This window comes from Hippopotamus amphibius, chromosome X (genome assembly GCF_030028045.1).
Source record: "Hippopotamus amphibius kiboko isolate mHipAmp2 chromosome X, mHipAmp2.hap2, whole genome shotgun sequence".
Classification (NCBI taxonomy): domain Eukaryota; kingdom Metazoa; phylum Chordata; class Mammalia; order Artiodactyla; family Hippopotamidae; genus Hippopotamus; species Hippopotamus amphibius.
This window is the reverse complement of record NC_080203.1, coordinates 60,473,324-60,479,673: the sequence shown is the minus strand read 5'-3', so window position 1 is coordinate 60,479,673 and position 6,350 is coordinate 60,473,324. Positions and strand designations below refer to the sequence as shown.

General features: G+C 30.7%; 1 pseudogene; it reads right to left on the bottom strand.

Annotated features, from left to right (window-relative positions):
• Positions 1-5,004: 5,004 nt before the first annotated feature.
• Positions 5,005-5,556, bottom strand: LOC130842365 (chromobox protein homolog 3-like; annotated as a pseudogene).
• Positions 5,557-6,350: the final 794 nt, after the last annotated feature.

Genomic DNA, 6,350 nt, shown 5'->3' with positions numbered 1-6,350 from the left:
AGACTGTACATAAGGGATGAGTTAGAGGAAAGCATTATGAATACCTTTCATATTTTTGGCTTAGACAATTGAGTAAATGGTAATATAATTCAAAGACACAGAACAAAAGAGGAACAAATTTTGGAAGTGGAAGTTAAGTTTTTTCTCATGTTGAGTCAATGTCTGTGGAATAGCCAAATATGCTTGTATATCAGTATATAAACCTGGAACTCTATTTTATAAATTCTGTAATCTTTATAAATCTGGAGCACATGAGGAAAGTAGGGAGATATATAGATCTATAACGATAATAGTTGAAACAAAGCTAGTGCATGCAAATATACAAGGAACAGGTCACATCAGAAATTCCAATTCAGAGAGTATGAAAAAAAAATTAGTTTGAATTAGACATGCTTTCTTAGAGGGTCTAAAATTATCTAGTTAATAGAAAAATTTGCTCAATTTTGTTGAACTTGAATCCAAATATCTTATCTAGTATGCTCAATTAGATTTGACTAAACTTTTCACTTTTTTCTTGTTTATACAATGCCAAACTAAAAAGATATTTCCAAATACAGAAATATGAAAAAGTCACTGTAACAGTGGCAAATAGTTAATAATTTGGAGTCAGAAATCTTGGTTCCTCTGCTATTAATTGAATGTATTTTGCCAACTTTTATATCTTCACTGAGTTTCAGTTTCTTCATATATAAACCTGTTGGTTTATACCTGTGTTGTAATAATTAAATGAGATAATGGATAAAAAACATTTAACAGTGTCTAAGACATAATAACAATCCTCTTATGATGGTTGTATGGTTATCATGAATATCAGATACAGCTCTCACTTCTTTTCATATGTAGTCTATCTAAGATATGCTCCTGCATGAAAAATAGAAAATGTATTTTGTGTTAGATATAGGTTTCTAGTGGGTATATGAGGAAATGATAAGTAAGTCATATCTTGATCACAATGTTATTTACCTTAAGTAGCTAAGCATCATCTCAAATAACATAGAACAGCCAGAAGAAAGAAAGATATAACATATGGAGAAAAAAATTACACAATAGGATTTAAGGCGTATTACTGAGGTAAAGGTCAACACTTCAAATTTATGGATAATTTAATGGCTCAAGCTATGTAACCATTTAGCTTGATCAATATCAACAGCCAATCCAGATAATTCAGGATTTTTTAAAAATTGATTTGAGGTCAAATTATAGTATTATTTGTCTACATTGATTAAAGGAAATGGAAAAAAACTCCATGGTCTTCATGAATATATAAAATGTTTTAAAAATAAGAATGGATTTTAACTGTTGGAGTTTTCAGAAGACTGCAATTACACTATACCTAAAATTACCAGTATGAGTACTGCTCTGGATAAATCTGAGTAGAGTGGATCAACAAAATCAGATTTTATTTATCTCTATATCCCCCACAGTATCTATCTGTATTTAACATTTAGAAGGCATTCCAAAAATATACATTGAATTGAATTTCTTTAAAATTTTTAAAATATCCCTTAGGAGAGATATGTTAGTAAATTGTAAACTTGTATCTTACATACAAAAATATTTTTTATTAATTTCTTCTAGGTAGTAGATTACATGTTATGACAAAATCTTATTTTTAAAGAAGAAAAAGCATTCTCTATTAACATAAGGATAAGCTTAGATGATCTCTACCTTATTTTATACTCCTGAGAATCTGGGATATATTTTAATATATTCCCTCTATCTATAAATACACTGGGGCAAAAATCTTTTTCTCCAAGAGCCTGTCTTCATTTCTACTAACATATTTAAAGTCTACATCTAAACAAAGTGATGCATGTGTACCTGTAACTGAATCAATTTGCTGTACATCTGAAACTAACACAATATTGTTAATCAACTATGCTCCAATATAAAATAAAAATTAAAAAAACAAAGTGAAAATACGCCCTGTATTATTTTAAGCAACTGTGTGACAAGCTGTACATTTCACATCTTTCCATATAGTTTATCAATACTGTTTAAATAAATTTAAATATTTATTGCATATTCTTAATATAAATTATAGTGCAAATTATTTTCTTGTATGCATGATGCTTATTACTGTTTTCATTGGTAATTATATGTAAACACAACATCAGAATCAAAGCTAAGTAAACTTTAGCCTTTATACTAAACTATCTCGAAATACAGGCAACAATCATCTAAATTCAGTAAATGCCAGTTATCTCTATATGTAGTTAGAGCTTTCTTAGTCAAGTTAATTAACATAAAAATTTAGTTGGCTTCTACTAATTCTCATTAATGACTGGGAAACCTATTAAAAATGACCAGATGTTGATAAATGACTATGTGAATAAATATTGTACAGATAAAGTTGTCAATGCCCCTGCCATTACATTAAAATATGAAGACACACAAGTACTTTTTTAAAAGTCAAGGGTACTACAAAGTTATTATATAAAGAGAAAAATCAATGAGCTATTGAGTATCTACTTTACTTCCAAGTGTGGGGATTAAAGGTATGAGACACAGTTTCTTCAAAAGGAGTGTCCTAGCTGGGTAGTATGTACTAAAACAGACAACATCTTATGTGACTTTTTGGAAAAAACAGATGCAAATATGTAAAAGCAGATTATGGTTGTTCTAACAATTAAAGAGGATAAAGTAACTGTTGAGGGCCTGGGACAGCAAGGTTTGAGCTGAGTCATGAGATCTCTCAGCTGTTTTCCTCAAACTGCCCTGGTGCATAGTACTCAATCTGTTTAACCTATTTATTCACCCATTCTAGTCTACTACTATAATACAATGTTGTATATAGCACCCTTTTGAATGTAATATTTTTTGAAAAGCTAGAAGTCTGTTTTTGTGTGGAAAAGCAGGGCATCAGCATTGACTTTCTGAGATTCTCCAGACCCTTTCATGTGTGTGTGTTGGCAGTTTGAGGGTAAGATAACACATATTGGAATGTTAATCATCTCTTGCCCTCTTCCTTTTAGTGTTCTGCACATCCAAAAGATTTTCTTCCCACCCCTTCTTATTTTTTGGTTCATTTAAAAACTTCTATGATAACATTGAGCATACTGAATGTTCTCTGCTGTGTATTCACAGCAAACTCTAAATAATATTGTTCTATATAACTTTTAGTTCCATTTCTGTTGTAAATTTGCAACTGCTAGTACATATTTTCTTATACTGTTGTTCAATGTGTTAGTGCAATTTCTTATTTTGGATTTATCTCATATATGCCTTAATATTTGTATTTTGCTATATGGAGGTACTCATGTTCCCTCAGGAAACCTGATATTGTGCAGGAGAATCCAATGTGATGCTGAATATCATATTCTGTATCTCACAACATATTGAAAAATACTACACACACACACAGACACACAGACACACACAGACTACCAAATCACCCCAATCATCAGCTTGTTTCCAAAATTCCTACTGGCAAAACCCAAATGAAAATGCATAGAAAAATATTACATTTTATTCCATACCATGTGCATATTTGAGGAAGTGTTATTCAAACTAGAAATTTAGAGCATCATAGAACATGTTATAAATTTTGGGAAAATATTATGCGAGAATTCCTAGGGATATGGTTCTCACTAGATCCTAAATACAGTTTTCATCACCAAACAACATATATACTATTCAGATTATTTATTTCAAAAGTATCGTATCTACAAGAAAAGTAATAGTACCATAATTAGTCTATATGAAGTATAAGACATTTTAAAATTAGTATTAAATAAATATTCTTTTATTAGATTACATGGTATGTATGTGACATTATGAGACCTTATTTTTTTAAACCAATATAAAACTATTTATTGACCACTGTTCACCAGTATTTACAATGAAGTAAACAATATACAGTTAAATAACATTCTGATTACTACAAAGTTATTGTTTTTCCTGGCTTCTGCTGAACCAGTAACCCCAAATACTGAGAAGACTGAGCCTACAAGTAAGAAATGGGTTGGAGTAAAGTTTGAAAAAAACATGCAGATCAAGTTTAGATTAGAAAAGTTTGTTTACTCATTTATTCATACAGATCCTAGATTGCCAACATCTCTAACCATCTGATTAGGTTTCCATGAACAAGTGTGAGACATTACATGTATCACAGCCTTTCAGTAAATATAGCACAGGGATTTCAACTTCTTGTAAAAGAATGGTTCACCAAAAGGAACCTTTAAATGCCCGTTTAACTAAGTCTTGCTTGGCTAATTAAAACATACCAGATATTTTCTAGTTTTTTCATCTGGGTGGGGAGGTTGTTGATAATGATAAAATTTTCCTTTTAGGGGTTTTGCATATAAAAGTACATTTATATGACTGTAGATATGGATGCAGATTCTGATAGGACTGCTTTAAAAAATTATCCAATTTAAATTGTTTACATTACTTTGTCTACTTAATTACAAAATTATTTAATTTGAAAGGTTAAGACAAATTTTTCATTTTAAATTGAAGTGATTTTTTATACTGCTCAAAATGATGGAATCCCAGAAACAGGGGCTTATTCATGGTTGTGAAATCTGTTTTTGTTTTGGTAAATGTATTTAAACAACAACAACAAAAAAAACCCCAAACCATTTACATATATGTTTTATGTATATACATTCAAAAAACCCAGAATGGTCCTTAGACATATATGAGTTAAATGCAAATTCTAAATTCTGGTTGAGTGATGACTATGGAGACTTCCCCCAACATTTAGAAAAGCTGTTCTCTAATGCAGCGGAAATAACACACCATTGTATCAAATGTTCTTTTCTGCTAAAGGAAGCAACTACAGAAAGCTTTTATTTGTTCAAAGTAACCAGTGCTACAGATGCAAAAAACAAAACAAAAACCCAACAACTTCCCCAATACTACTTCAAAAGAACATATCAAACTTGATTTTCATTAGAATGTAGTTTTTTCTTCACACTAATAAATCAAAAAATCAAGACAGATTTTATATATATATATATATATATATATATATATATATATATATAGCAATGCAAAAAATTATTGCGCTTCATCTTCTGGACAAGAATGCCAAGTAAGTCTCTCTTCATAAAAAGCAATTACAATTTGAGGACACTTCATATTTGCCTCTTTTGCCAGCACCAAGTCCACCTCATCTGAATCCTTCCATTTCATGAGAAACATTAATTCTCCACTGATGTCTGTGGCACCAATGATTCGTTCTGGATCAAGACCTCTGGCAAAACCTCTTGGTTTATCAGCAGCATCTCTTTTCTTCTTTGATTTGCTATCATCAGATTCACTGTCAGATAAAGATTTTCTTTCTGTTCAATCTTTTTCTTTACCAGCTTTTTGAGAATTAAGAAATGTTTCAATTAACTCTGGACAATCTAAATTTTCTTCAGGTTCCCAAGTATTGTCTGCATCTGTAAATCCCTTCCACTTCAGGAAATACTCCACCTTCCCATTCACTACATGTCAGTCCAGTACTTTTTCTACTATAAATTCTTCAGGTTCTGTCCCTTCATCTTTTTTACTCTTTCCATTCTGTTTCTTTCCCATTTTTTGCAATGTAGTTTTATTGGAGGCCATTTTTTATTTCAGACTTGAAGAGCTATTATTCACAGCTTCCAAGCTGCTCTGGGTCCCGGGTCTGCGGCGTCTTCTGAGGCCTTATTGATTATATTATTTACTGTTAAAGTTGTTAGCTAATAACACTGAAAATGCAAGAATTCACATTTTTTAATATCTTTGTCATTAGAAAATTTAAGAACAAAGAAATTTATCAGAGAATGGTGACTTTAATGCTTCTTCTTATCGTTTCTTCTCTAAGTTCAGATCCAGAGGTCTGCCTATTTGGGGGCACAAGAGATCATGAGATTTGGAATTAAACAACAGAAAAAATGAAAAACCATTCACCAAAATGAAGAGAAATTCACACTATCCTCCCATTTGCCCATATATATGTCTTTATCTTTGGATTTAGAAACACTGGATTTTTAGTGCTCTTTTCTAGTCCACAATTTTTTTTAACCAAGTATTTGATTTGTATAAAGAGATAATATACTTTCCTCTACTTCCAAAGAAAAATATATCAAAGAGTCAGCCATATTTCTCCAAATAAAGTACTATTGCAATACAATTAAATATAACAAATGTGCTGAAATTAGAATGACCTTTCTTAGGAAAATCAAACAGCTTTCTGTAAGTTGTAGAATAAATGACAATTCAAATCCTTCTTCCTTTTGGTTTTCTACTTGAAGACATTTTCCCTACCTTTGATCAAATTTACATGCACATTATTTTATAATGTCAATTAATTTTTAATTAATACACTAGGAAAACAGTGTGTTTTGTTTTTATTGTCTCTGTAGTAAATTAAGAAC